Source organism: Micromesistius poutassou, assembly GCF_964030765.1.
Source record: "Micromesistius poutassou genome assembly, chromosome: 24".
NCBI lineage: Eukaryota > Metazoa > Chordata > Actinopteri > Gadiformes > Gadidae > Micromesistius > Micromesistius poutassou.
Window position 1 is genome coordinate 5,393,933 of NC_140294.1, and position 12,692 is coordinate 5,406,624.

The 12,692-nt window shown below is 46.8% G+C and overlaps 20 non-coding genes across 20 annotated transcripts; all 20 read left to right on the top strand.

Moving 5' to 3' along the window:
• The first annotated feature begins 322 nt into the window (after positions 1 to 322).
• LOC311370386 (U1 spliceosomal RNA) lies at positions 323 to 487 on the top strand. The gene has a single exon (XR_014640711.1). It is a non-coding gene; the product is annotated as a U1 spliceosomal RNA (small nuclear RNA).
• A 268-nt stretch (positions 488 to 755) lies between these two features.
• On the top strand, positions 756 to 874 carry LOC311370180 (5S ribosomal RNA). The gene has a single exon (XR_014640508.1). It is a non-coding gene; the product is annotated as a 5S ribosomal RNA (ribosomal RNA).
• A 300-nt stretch (positions 875 to 1,174) lies between these two features.
• Positions 1,175 to 1,293, top strand: LOC311369995 (5S ribosomal RNA). Its single transcript, XR_014640324.1, has one exon. It is a non-coding gene; the product is annotated as a 5S ribosomal RNA (ribosomal RNA).
• An 882-nt stretch (positions 1,294 to 2,175) lies between these two features.
• On the top strand, positions 2,176 to 2,366 carry LOC311370479 (U2 spliceosomal RNA). Its single transcript, XR_014640802.1, has one exon. It is a non-coding gene; the product is annotated as a U2 spliceosomal RNA (small nuclear RNA).
• Positions 2,367 to 2,784: 418 nt separating this feature from the next.
• On the top strand, positions 2,785 to 2,949 carry LOC311370387 (U1 spliceosomal RNA). Its single transcript, XR_014640712.1, has one exon. It is a non-coding gene; the product is annotated as a U1 spliceosomal RNA (small nuclear RNA).
• Positions 2,950 to 3,217: 268 nt separating this feature from the next.
• LOC311370181 (5S ribosomal RNA) lies at positions 3,218 to 3,336 on the top strand. The gene has a single exon (XR_014640509.1). It is a non-coding gene; the product is annotated as a 5S ribosomal RNA (ribosomal RNA).
• Positions 3,337 to 3,636: 300 nt separating this feature from the next.
• On the top strand, positions 3,637 to 3,755 carry LOC311369996 (5S ribosomal RNA). Its single transcript, XR_014640325.1, has one exon. It is a non-coding gene; the product is annotated as a 5S ribosomal RNA (ribosomal RNA).
• Positions 3,756 to 4,625: 870 nt separating this feature from the next.
• On the top strand, positions 4,626 to 4,816 carry LOC311370480 (U2 spliceosomal RNA). Its single transcript, XR_014640803.1, has one exon. It is a non-coding gene; the product is annotated as a U2 spliceosomal RNA (small nuclear RNA).
• A 421-nt stretch (positions 4,817 to 5,237) lies between these two features.
• LOC311370388 (U1 spliceosomal RNA) lies at positions 5,238 to 5,402 on the top strand. Its single transcript, XR_014640713.1, has one exon. It is a non-coding gene; the product is annotated as a U1 spliceosomal RNA (small nuclear RNA).
• Positions 5,403 to 5,670: 268 nt separating this feature from the next.
• LOC311370182 (5S ribosomal RNA) lies at positions 5,671 to 5,789 on the top strand. Its single transcript, XR_014640510.1, has one exon. It is a non-coding gene; the product is annotated as a 5S ribosomal RNA (ribosomal RNA).
• Positions 5,790 to 6,089: 300 nt separating this feature from the next.
• Positions 6,090 to 6,208, top strand: LOC311369997 (5S ribosomal RNA). The gene has a single exon (XR_014640326.1). It is a non-coding gene; the product is annotated as a 5S ribosomal RNA (ribosomal RNA).
• An 868-nt stretch (positions 6,209 to 7,076) lies between these two features.
• On the top strand, positions 7,077 to 7,267 carry LOC311370481 (U2 spliceosomal RNA). Its single transcript, XR_014640804.1, has one exon. It is a non-coding gene; the product is annotated as a U2 spliceosomal RNA (small nuclear RNA).
• A 421-nt stretch (positions 7,268 to 7,688) lies between these two features.
• Positions 7,689 to 7,853, top strand: LOC311370250 (U1 spliceosomal RNA). Its single transcript, XR_014640575.1, has one exon. It is a non-coding gene; the product is annotated as a U1 spliceosomal RNA (small nuclear RNA).
• A 269-nt stretch (positions 7,854 to 8,122) lies between these two features.
• Positions 8,123 to 8,241, top strand: LOC311369998 (5S ribosomal RNA). Its single transcript, XR_014640327.1, has one exon. It is a non-coding gene; the product is annotated as a 5S ribosomal RNA (ribosomal RNA).
• Positions 8,242 to 9,145: 904 nt separating this feature from the next.
• On the top strand, positions 9,146 to 9,336 carry LOC311370482 (U2 spliceosomal RNA). Its single transcript, XR_014640805.1, has one exon. It is a non-coding gene; the product is annotated as a U2 spliceosomal RNA (small nuclear RNA).
• A 421-nt stretch (positions 9,337 to 9,757) lies between these two features.
• Positions 9,758 to 9,922, top strand: LOC311370252 (U1 spliceosomal RNA). Its single transcript, XR_014640577.1, has one exon. It is a non-coding gene; the product is annotated as a U1 spliceosomal RNA (small nuclear RNA).
• A 269-nt stretch (positions 9,923 to 10,191) lies between these two features.
• On the top strand, positions 10,192 to 10,310 carry LOC311369999 (5S ribosomal RNA). The gene has a single exon (XR_014640328.1). It is a non-coding gene; the product is annotated as a 5S ribosomal RNA (ribosomal RNA).
• A 914-nt stretch (positions 10,311 to 11,224) lies between these two features.
• On the top strand, positions 11,225 to 11,415 carry LOC311370483 (U2 spliceosomal RNA). Its single transcript, XR_014640806.1, has one exon. It is a non-coding gene; the product is annotated as a U2 spliceosomal RNA (small nuclear RNA).
• Positions 11,416 to 11,872: 457 nt separating this feature from the next.
• On the top strand, positions 11,873 to 12,037 carry LOC311370253 (U1 spliceosomal RNA). The gene has a single exon (XR_014640578.1). It is a non-coding gene; the product is annotated as a U1 spliceosomal RNA (small nuclear RNA).
• Positions 12,038 to 12,306: 269 nt separating this feature from the next.
• LOC311370000 (5S ribosomal RNA) lies at positions 12,307 to 12,425 on the top strand. The gene has a single exon (XR_014640329.1). It is a non-coding gene; the product is annotated as a 5S ribosomal RNA (ribosomal RNA).
• The last annotated feature ends 267 nt before the right edge of the window (positions 12,426 to 12,692 follow it).

Genomic DNA, 12,692 nt, shown 5'->3' on the forward strand with positions numbered 1-12,692 from the left:
ATGAAAACGCACCATGAACATTTATTCCAACGGGATTCTGTTATAGGCTATGTATATATTTATATAAACAATAATACATTGTAGTGTTCAAATAACTCTGATCTCCAGGTTTGCTGTCGTTTTGCTTCCACCCACGCTGATTTCAGATGCAAGTTAAAAACGTGTGATCGGTGGTCTACAGCGTCTATACAGTCTAGACGTGCAGGAATGTTGCCAACACTTTGTGTTCCAGTGTATCTCGTCCCTTTGCTGAATGCTTTGCAACCGTCCCCCACGGGAGCACGCGTGGGCAACGTGTAGCCACCCTGAACGCTCACAACTCATACTTACCTGGCAAGGGAGATACCATGATCAAGAAGGTGGTTCACCCATAGCGAGGCTCAGCCATTGCACTGAGGCTGTTGCTGACCCGTGCGAATTCCCCAAATGTGGGAATCTTGATTGCATAATTTCTGGTAGTGGGGGACTGCGTTCGCGCTCTCCCCTGATTATGTTGTTCTAAAGAAAAAACAGCTACGAATGCCTGCATCGCACCCCAGGTGTTGGAGCGCTACGTTTCTTCAAACGTTTACACAAACGCATACGCAGTGCATTGCCTTGCGTTTTTATACGGAGCTTTGAGTCTGGAATAACGTATTCCTTCATACATCTATTCATTGTGGTATAACTAATCATTGTTTCTGTACAAGTGCGACCCCTGGCCCACTCCTAATGTGCTCCTGCGCATAAAAGCGTGTTTGGCGACGGGTAGAATTGCTTACGGCCATACCACCCTGAACACGCCCGATCTCGTCTGATCTCGGAAGCTAAGCAGGGTCGGGCCTGGTTAGTACTTGGATGGGAGACCGCCTGGGAATACCAGGTGCTGTAAGCATTTTCTTTTCATCTCGAGCTTTTTGCCTGCAATTGTTTACCGTGGCCGGATCTTTACCGCCAACTGTTTGGGAGAATTGAAGCAACATACAGACACTGACAACGTCTCTCCAAAATCTTTTTGTGAAACACGCGGACAGTATAGTGAGACTTTACTGAGACTTTGAGTCTGGAATAACGTATTCCTTCATTCATCTATTCATTGTGGTATAACTAATCATTGTTTCTGTACAAGTGCGACCCCTGGCCCACTCCTAATGTGCTCCTGCGTATAAAAGCGTGTTTGGCGACGGGTAGAATTGCTTACGGCCATACCACCCTGAACACGCCCGATCTCGTCTGATCTCGGAAGCTAAGCAGGGTCGGGCCTGGTTAGTACTTGGATGGGAGACCGCCTGGGAATACCAGGTGCTGTAAGCTTTTTCTTTTCATCTCGAGCTTTTTGCCTGCAATTGTTTACCGTGGCCGGATCTTTACCGCCAACTGTTTGGGAGAATTGAAGCAACATACAGACACTGACAACGTCTCTCCAAAATCTTTTTGTGAAACACGCGGACAGTATAGTGAGACTGCCAGCAGGGAGCACCAGAGAGCTGCGACGAGAGCTCTACATTTCGACAACCTTCAGGCGCGCACACACACACACACACACGCGCACGCGCACACACACACACACACACACACACACACACACACACACACACACACACACACACACACAACAGAACATGATACCTGATATTATAACTTAGAGGATAGTGAAATATCAAAAACTATTCAATCGGATAATAATTGCGCTATCTGAGGATATTTGCCTACCTGTCGCTCATGAGGTCCGAGAAGAACTGAGCAGAATCTGGCTCTGTCCTGCTTATATTGCCTGTGAGTTCTGTTGGTAAGGCTGCCTGGGTTTGTGACGGCATAATGAGGAGAGCGTTCTTGGTCACCGGTTTATTCAGACGCGCCAGTGTGAGTTTATTGGGGCAGCGTAATGCATTCACTGCATGCTTTTCTGAATCAACGAGTTAAGTATCTCAGAATTATGGGATACGTTTTGATGGCAAATAAAAACGATGCTGTATTTTTCTGAATGAACCAGATAATCCCAAGAGAAGCTGCGTTAGCACAAATGATAAATAAACTCGTTTTTCAGGATAAATATAGTCTTGACAACACGCTATGTGTGGTGGACGCCTAGTGGTCCTTTTGAATTTGTATAGGCTGAGGCTGTTCTCGCTGTTAAACCGCCAAGCAGAGCGTCGTGTCTGGGAAGGTGGCCTCTAGGCCTGACCATGTGTGGGTATCGCTTCTCGGCCTTTTGGCTAAGATCAAGTGTAGTATCTGTTCTTATCAGTTTAATATCTGATACGTCCCCTACCCGGGGACCATATATTAAATTGATTTTTGGAACTTGGAGATGGAAAAGGGGCTTGCTCCGTCCACTCCACGCATCGACCTGGTATTGCAGTACCTCCAGGACCGGTGCACCCTCCTATGACTGTTCAAATCAAAAGGCATCTCCTGCTGATGCTACACCCGTCCGCGTTTGAGACAACAAAGTGACATGGATCATTTACAGTTTAAACGTGCGTATGAAAACGCACCATGAACATTTATTCCAACGGGATTCTGTTATAGGCTATGTATATATTTATATAAACAATAATACATTGTAGTGTTCAAATAACTCTGATCTCCAGGTTTGCTGTCGTTTTGCTTCCACCCACGCTGATTTCAGATGCAAGTTAACGTGTGATCGGTGGTCTACAGCGTCTATACAGTCTAGACGTGCAGGAATGTTGCCAACACTTTGTGTTCCAGTGTATCTCGTCCCTTTGCTGAATGCTTTGCAACCGTCCCCCACGGGAGCACGCGTGGGCAACGTGTAGCCACCCTGAACGCTCACAACTCATACTTACCTGGCAAGGGAGATACCATGATCAAGAAGGTGGTTCACCCATAGCGAGGCTCAGCCATTGCACTGAGGCTGTTGCTGACCCGTGCGAATTCCCCAAATGTGGGAATCTTGATTGCATAATTTCTGGTAGTGGGGGACTGCGTTCGCGCTCTCCCCTGATTATGTTGTTCTAAAGAAAAAACAGCTACGAATGCCTGCATCGCACCCCAGGTGTTGGAGCGCTACGTTTCTTCAAACGTTTACACAAACGCATACGCAGTGCATTGCCTTGCGTTTTTATACGGAGCTTTGAGTCTGGAATAACGTATTCCTTCATACATCTATTCATTGTGGTATAACTAATCATTGTTTCTGTACAAGTGCGACCCCTGGCCCACTCCTAATGTGCTCCTGCGCATAAAAGCGTGTTTGGCGACGGGTAGAATTGCTTACGGCCATACCACCCTGAACACGCCCGATCTCGTCTGATCTCGGAAGCTAAGCAGGGTCGGGCCTGGTTAGTACTTGGATGGGAGACCGCCTGGGAATACCAGGTGCTGTAAGCATTTTCTTTTCATCTCGAGCTTTTTGCCTGCAATTGTTTACCGTGGCCGGATCTTTACCGCCAACTGTTTGGGAGAATTGAAGCAACATACAGACACTGACAACGTCTCTCCAAAATCTTTTTGTGAAACACGCGGACAGTATAGTGAGACTTTACTGAGACTTTGAGTCTGGAATAACGTATTCCTTCATTCATCTATTCATTGTGGTATAACTAATCATTGTTTCTGTACAAGTGCGACCCCTGGCCCACTCCTAATGTGCTCCTGCGTATAAAAGCGTGTTTGGCGACGGGTAGAATTGCTTACGGCCATACCACCCTGAACACGCCCGATCTCGTCTGATCTCGGAAGCTAAGCAGGGTCGGGCCTGGTTAGTACTTGGATGGGAGACCGCCTGGGAATACCAGGTGCTGTAAGCTTTTTCTTTTCATCTCGAGCTTTTTGCCTGCAATTGTTTACCGTGGCCGGATCTTTACCGCCAACTGTTTGGGAGAATTGAAGCAACATACAGACACTGACAACGTCTCTCCAAAATCTTTTTGTGAAACACGCGGACAGTATAGTGAGACTGCCAGCAGGGAGCACCAGAGAGCTGCGACGAGAGCTCTACATTTCGACAACCTTCAGGCGCGCACACACACACACACACACGCGCACGCGCACACACACACACACACACACACACACACACACACACACACACACACAACAGAACATGATACCTGATATTATAACTTAGAGGATAGTGAAATATCAAAAACTATTCAATCGGATAATAATTGCGCTATCTGAGGATATTTGCCTACCTGTCGCTCATGAGGTCCGAGAAGAACTGAGCAGAATCTGGCTCTGTCCTGCTTATATTGCCTGTGAGTTCTGTTGGTAAGGCTGCCTGGGTTTGTGACGGCATAATGAGGAGAGCGTTCTTGGTCACCGGTTTATTCAGACGCGCCAGTGTGAGTTTATTGGGGCAGCGTAATGCATTCACTGCATGCTTTTCTGAATCAACGAGTTAAGTATCTCAGAATTATGGGATACGTTTTGATGGCAAATAAAAACGATGCTGTATTTTTCTGAATGAACCAGATAATCCCAAGAGAAGCTGCGTTAGCACAAATGATAAATAAACTCGTTTTTCAGGATAAATATAGTCTTGACAACACGCTATGTGTGGTGGACGCCTAGTGGTCCTTTTGAATTTGTATAGGCTGAGGCTGTTCTCGCTGTTAAACCGCCAAGCAGAGCGTCGTGTCTGGGAAGGTGGCCTCTAGGCCTGACCATGTGTGGGTATCGCTTCTCGGCCTTTTGGCTAAGATCAAGTGTAGTATCTGTTCTTATCAGTTTAATATCTGATACGTCCCCTACCCGGGGACCATATATTAAATTGATTTTTGGAACTTGGAGATGGAAAAGGGGCTTGCTCCGTCCACTCCACGCATCGACCTGGTATTGCAGTACCTCCAGGACCGGTGCACCCTCCTATGACTGTTCAAATCAAAAGGCATCTCCTGCTGATGCTACACCCGTCCGCGTTTGAGACAACAAAGTGACATGGATCATTTACAGTTTAAACGTGCGTATGAAAACGCACCATGAACATTTATTCCAACGGGATTCTGTTATAGGCTATGTATATATTTATATAAACAATAATACATTGTAGTGTTCAAATAACTCTGATCTCCAGGTTTGCTGTCGTTTTGCTTCCACCCACGCTGATTTCAGATGCAAGTTAAAAACGTGTGATCGGTGGTCTACAGCGTCTATACAGTCTAGACGTGCAGGAATGTTGCCAACACTTTGTGTTCCAGTGTATCTCGTCCCTTTGCTGAATGCTTTGCAACCGTCCCCCACGGGAGCACGCGTGGGCAACGTGTAGCCACCCTGAACGCTCACAACTCATACTTACCTGGCAAGGGAGATACCATGATCAAGAAGGTGGTTCACCCATAGCGAGGCTCAGCCATTGCACTGAGGCTGTTGCTGACCCGTGCGAATTCCCCAAATGTGGGAATCTTGATTGCATAATTTCTGGTAGTGGGGGACTGCGTTCGCGCTCTCCCCTGATTATGTTGTTCTAAAGAAAAAACAGCTACGAATGCCTGCATCGCACCCCAGGTGTTGGAGCGCTACGTTTCTTCAAACGTTTACACAAACGCATACGCAGTGCATTGCCTTGCGTTTTTATACGGAGCTTTGAGTCTGGAATAACGTATTCCTTCATACATCTATTCATTGTGGTATAACTAATCATTGTTTCTGTACAAGTGCGACCCCTGGCCCACTCCTAATGTGCTCCTGCGCATAAAAGCGTGTTTGGCGACGGGTAGAATTGCTTACGGCCATACCACCCTGAACACGCCCGATCTCGTCTGATCTCGGAAGCTAAGCAGGGTCGGGCCTGGTTAGTACTTGGATGGGAGACCGCCTGGGAATACCAGGTGCTGTAAGCATTTTCTTTTCATCTCGAGCTTTTTGCCTGCAATTGTTTACCGTGGCCGGATCTTTACCGCCAACTGTTTGGGAGAATTGAAGCAACATACAGACACTGACAACGTCTCTCCAAAATCTTTTTGTGAAACACGCGGACAGTATAGTGAGACTTTACTGAGACTTTGAGTCTGGAATAACGTATTCCTTCATTCATCTATTCATTGTGGTATAACTAATCATTGTTTCTGTACAAGTGCGACCCCTGGCCCACTCCTAATGTGCTCCTGCGTATAAAAGCGTGTTTGGCGACGGGTAGAATTGCTTACGGCCATACCACCCTGAACACGCCCGATCTCGTCTGATCTCGGAAGCTAAGCAGGGTCGGGCCTGGTTAGTACTTGGATGGGAGACCGCCTGGGAATACCAGGTGCTGTAAGCTTTTTCTTTTCATCTCGAGCTTTTTGCCTGCAATTGTTTACCGTGGCCGGATCTTTACCGCCAACTGTTTGGGAGAATTGAAGCAACATACAGACACTGACAACGTCTCTCCAAAATCTTTTTGTGAAACACGCGGACAGTATAGTGAGACTGCCAGCAGGGAGCACCAGAGAGCTGCGACGAGAGCTCTACATTTCGACAACCTTCAGGCGCGCACACACACACACACACACGCGCACGCGCACACACACACACACACACACACACACACACACACACACACACACAACAGAACATGATACCTGATATTATAACTTAGAGGATAGTGAAATATCAAAAACTATTCAATCGGATAATAATTGCGCTATCTGAGGATATTTGCCTACCTGTCGCTCATGAGGTCCGAGAAGAACTGAGCAGAATCTGGCTCTGTCCTGCTTATATTGCCTGTGAGTTCTGTTGGTAAGGCTGCCTGGGTTTGTGACGGCATAATGAGGAGAGCGTTCTTGGTCACCGGTTTATTCAGACGCGCCAGTGTGAGTTTATTGGGGCAGCGTAATGCATTCACTGCATGCTTTTCTGAATCAACGAGTTAAGTATCTCAGAATTATGGGATACGTTTTGATGGCAAATAAAAACGATGCTGTATTTTTCTGAATGAACCAGATAATCCCAAGAGAAGCTGCGTTAGCACAAATGATAAATAAACTCGTTTTTCAGGATAAATATAGTCTTGACAACACGCTATGTGTGGTGGACGCCTAGTGGTCCTTTTGAATTTGTATAGGCTGAGGCTGTTCTCGCTGTTAAACCGCCAAGCAGAGCGTCGTGTCTGGGAAGGTGGCCTCTAGGCCTGACCATGTGTGGGTATCGCTTCTCGGCCTTTTGGCTAAGATCAAGTGTAGTATCTGTTCTTATCAGTTTAATATCTGATACGTCCCCTACCCGGGGACCATATATTAAATTGATTTTTGGAACTTGGAGATGGAAAAGGGGCTTGCTCCGTCCACTCCACGCATCGACCTGGTATTGCAGTACCTCCAGGACCGGTGCACCCTCCTATGACTGTTCAAATCAAAAGGCATCTCCTGCTGATGCTACACCCGTCCGCGTTTGAGACAACAAAGTGACATGGATCATTTACAGTTTAAACGTGCGTATGAAAACGCACCATGAACATTTATTCCAACGGGATTCTGTTATAGGCTATGTATATATTTATATAAACAATAATACATTGTAGTGTTCAAATAACTCTGATCTCCAGGTTTGCTGTCGTTTTGCTTCCACCCACGCTGATTTCAGATGCAAGTTAAAAACGTGTGATCGGTGGTCTACAGTGTCTATACAGTCTAGACGTGCAGGAATGTTGCCAACACTTTGTGTTCCAGTGTATCTCGTCCCTTTGCAGAATGCTTTGCAACCGTCCCCCACGGGAGCACGCGTGGGCAACGTGTAGCCACCCTGAACGCTCAAAACTCATACTTACCTGGCAAGGGAGATACCATGATCAAGAAGGTGGTTCACCCATAGCGAGGCTCAGCCATTGCACTGAGGCTGTTGCTGACCCGTGCGAATTCCCCAAATGTGGGAATCTCGATTGCATAATTTCTGGTAGTGGGGGACTGCGTTCGCGCTCTCCCCTGATTATGTTGTTCTAAAGAAAAAACAGCTACGAATGCCTGCAATCGCACCCCAGGTGTTGGAGCGCTACGTTTCTTCAAACGTTTACACAAACGCATACGCAGTGTATTGCATTGCGTTTTTATACGGAGCTTTGAGTCTGGAATAACGTATTCCTTCATTCATCTATTCATTGTGGTATAACTAATCATTGTTTCTGTACAAGTGCGACCCCTGGCCCACTCCTAATGTGCTCCTGCGTATAAAAGCGTGTTTGGCGACGGGTAGAATTGCTTACGGCCATACCACCCTGAACACGCCCGATCTCGTCTGATCTCGGAAGCTAAGCAGGGTCGGGCCTGGTTAGTACTTGGATGGGAGACCGCCTGGGAATACCAGGTGCTGTAAGCTTTTTCTTTTCATCTCGAGCTTTTTGCCTGCAATTGTTTACCGTGGCCGGATCTTTACCGCCAACTGTTTGGGAGAATTGAAGCAACATACAGACACTGACAACGTCTCTCCAAAATCTTTTTGTGAAACACGCGGACAGTATAGTGAGACTGCCAGCAGGGAGCACCAGAGAGCTGCGACGAGAGCTCTACATTTCGACAACCTTCAGGCGCGCACACACACACACACACACGCGCACGCGCACACACACACACACAAACACGCGCACGCGCACACACACACACACACACACACACACACACACACACACACACACACACACAACAGAACATGATACCTGATATTATAACTTAGAGGATAGTGAAATATCAAAAACTATTCAATCGGATAATAATTGCGCTATCTGAGGATATTTGCCTACCTGTCGCTCATGAGGTCCGAGAAGAACTGAGCAGAATCTGGCTCTGTCCTGCTTATATTGCCTGTGAGTTCTGTTGGTAAGGCTGCCTGGGTTTGTGACGGCATAATGAGGAGAGCGTTCTTGGTCACCGGTTTATTCAGACGCGCCAGTGTGAGTTTATTGGGGCAGCGTAATGCATTCACTGCATGCTTTTCTGAATCAACGAGTTAAGTATCTCAGAATTATGGGATACGTTTTGATGGCAAATAAAAACGATGCTGTATTTTTCTGAATGAACCAGATAATCCCAAGAGAAGCTGCGTTAGCACAAATGATAAATAAACTCGTTTTTCAGGATAAATATAGTCTTGACAACACGCTATGTGTGGTGGACGCCTAGTGGTCCTTTTGAATTTGTATAGGCTGAGGCTGTTCTCGCTGTTAAACCGCCAAGCAGAGCGTCGTGTCTGGGAAGGTGGCCTCTAGGCCTGACCATGTGTGGGTATCGCTTCTCGGCCTTTTGGCTAAGATCAAGTGTAGTATCTGTTCTTATCAGTTTAATATCTGATACGTCCCCTACCCGGGGACCATATATTAAATTGATTTTTGGAACTTGGAGATGGAAAAGGGGCTTGCTCCGTCCACTCCACGCATCGACCTGGTATTGCAGTACCTCCAGGACCGGTGCACCCTCCTATGACTGTTCAAATCAAAAGGCATCTCCTGCTGATGCTACACCCGTCCGCGTTTGAGACAACAAAGTGACATGGATCATTTACAGTTTAAACGTGCGTATGAAAACGCACCATGAACATTTATTCCAACGGGATTCTGTTATAGGCTATGTATATATTTATATAAACAATAATACATTGTAGTGTTCAAATAACTCTGATCTCCAGGTTTGCTGTCGTTTTGCTTCCACCCACGCTGATTTCAGATGCAAGTTAAAAACGTGTGATCGGTGGTCTACAGTGTCTATACAGTCTAGACGTGCAGGAATGTTGCCAACACTTTGTGTTCCAGTGTATCTCGTCCCTTTGCAGAATGCTTTGCAACCGTCCCCCACGGGAGCACGCGTGGGCAACGTGTAGCCACCCTGAACGCTCAAAACTCATACTTACCTGGCAAGGGAGATACCATGATCAAGAAGGTGGTTCACCCATAGCGAGGCTCAGCCATTGCACTGAGGCTGTTGCTGACCCGTGCGAATTCCCCAAATGTGGGAATCTCGATTGCATAATTTCTGGTAGTGGGGGACTGCGTTCGCGCTCTCCCCTGATTATGTTGTTCTAAAGAAAAAACAGCTACGAATGCCTGCAATCGCACCCCAGGTGTTGGAGCGCTACGTTTCTTCAAACGTTTACACAAACGCATACGCAGTGTATTGCATTGCGTTTTTATACGGAGCTTTGAGTCTGGAATAACGTATTCCTTCATTCATCTATTCATTGTGGTATAACTAATCATTGTTTCTGTACAAGTGCGACCCCTGGCCCACTCCTAATGTGCTCCTGCGTATAAAAGCGTGTTTGGCGACGGGTAGAATTGCTTACGGCCATACCACCCTGAACACGCCCGATCTCGTCTGATCTCGGAAGCTAAGCAGGGTCGGGCCTGGTTAGTACTTGGATGGGAGACCGCCTGGGAATACCAGGTGCTGTAAGCTTTTTCTTTTCATCTCGAGCTTTTTGCCTGCAATTGTTTACCGTGGCCGGATCTTTACCGCCAACTGTTTGGGAGAATTGAAGCAACATACAGACACTGACAACGTCTCTCCAAAATCTTTTTGTGAAACACGCGGACAGTATAGTGAGACTGCCAGCAGGGAGCACCAGAGAGCTGCGACGAGAGCTCTACATTTCGACAACCTTCAGGCGCGCACACACACACACACACACACGCGCACGCGCACACACACACACACAAACACGCGCACGCGCACACACACACACACACACACACACACACACACACACACACACACACACACACACACACAACAGAACATGATACCTGATATTATAACTTAGAGGATAGTGAAATATCAAAAACTATTCAATCGGATAATAATTGCGCTATCTGAGGATATTTGCCTACCTGTCGCTCATGAGGTCCGAGAAGAACTGAGCAGAATCTGGCTCTGTCCTGCTTATATTGCCTGTGAGTTCTGTTGGTAAGGCTGCCTGGGTTTGTGACGGCATAATGAGGAGAGCGTTCTTGGTCACCGGTTTATTCAGACGCGCCAGTGTGAGTTTATTGGGGCAGCGTAATGCATTCACTGCATGCTTTTCTGAATCAACGAGTTAAGTATCTCAGAATTATGGGATACGTTTTGATGGCAAATAAAAACGATGCTGTATTTTTCTGAATGAACCAGATAATCCCAAGAGAAGCTGCGTTAGCACAAATGATAAATAAACTCGTTTTTCAGGATAAATATAGTCTTGACAACACGCTATGTGTGGTGGACGCCTAGTGGTCCTTTTGAATTTGTATAGGCTGAGGCTGTTCTCGCTGTTAAACCGCCAAGCAGAGCGTCGTGTCTGGGAAGGTGGCCTCTAGGCCTGACCATGTGTGGGTATCGCTTCTCGGCCTTTTGGCTAAGATCAAGTGTAGTATCTGTTCTTATCAGTTTAATATCTGATACGTCCCCTACCCGGGGACCATATATTAAATTGATTTTTGGAACTTGGAGATGGAAAAGGGGCTTGCTCCGTCCACTCCACGCATCGACCTGGTATTGCAGTACCTCCAGGACCGGTGCACCCTCCTATGACTGTTCAAATCAAAAGGCATCTCCTGCTGATGCTACACCCGTCCGCGTTTGAGACAACAAAGTGACATGGATCATTTACAGTTTAAACGTGCGTATGAAAACGCACCATGAACATTTATTCCAACGGGATTCTGTTATAGGCTATGTATATATTTATATAAACAATAATACTGTTATTGTAATATGTATTGTAATGTATTGTAATATGTAATAGTGTTCAAATAACTCTGATCTCCAGGTTTGCTGTCGTTTTGCTTCCACCCACGCTGATTTCAGATGCAAGTTAAAAACGTGTGATCGGTGGTCTACAGTGTCTATACAGTCTAGACGTGCAGGAATGTTGCCAACACTTTGTGTTCCAGTGTATCTCGTCCCTTTGCAGAATGCTTTGCAACCGTCCCCCACGGGAGCACGCGTGGGCAACGTGTAGCCACCCTGAACGCTCACAACTCATACTTACCTGGCAAGGGAGATACCATGATCAAGAAGGTGGTTCACCCATAGCGAGGCTCAGCCATTGCACTGAGGCTGTTGCTGACCCGTGCGAATTCCCCAAATGTGGGAATCTCGATTGCATAATTTCTGGTAGTGGGGGACTGCGTTCGCGCTCTCCCCTGATTATGTTGTTCTAAAGAAAAAACAGCTACGAATGCCTGCAATCGCACCCCAGGTGTTGGAGCGCTACGTTTCTTCAAACGTTTACACAAACGCATACGCAGTGTATTGCATTGCGTTTTTATACGGAGCTTTGAGTCTGGAATAACGTATTCCTTCATTCATCTATTCATTGTGGTATAACTAATCATTGTTTCTGTACAAGTGCGACCCCTGGCCCACTCCTAATGTGCTCCTGCGTATAAAAGCGTGTTTGGCGACGGGTAGAATTGCTTACGGCCATACCACCCTGAACACGCCCGATCTCGTCTGATCTCGGAAGCTAAGCAGGGTCGGGCCTGGTTAGTACTTGGATGGGAGACCGCCTGGGAATACCAGGTGCTGTAAGCTTTTTCTTTTCATCTCGAGCTTTTTGCCTGCAATTGTTTACCGTGGCCGGATCTTTACCGCCAACTGTTTGGGAGAATTGAAGCAACATACAGACACTGACAACGTCTCTCCAAAATCTTTTTGTGAAACACGCGGACAGTATAGTGAGACTGCCAGCAGGGAGCACCAGAGAGCTGCGACGAGAGCTCTACATTTCGACAACCTTCAGGCGCGCACACACACACACACACACACGCGCACGCGCACACACACACACACACACACACA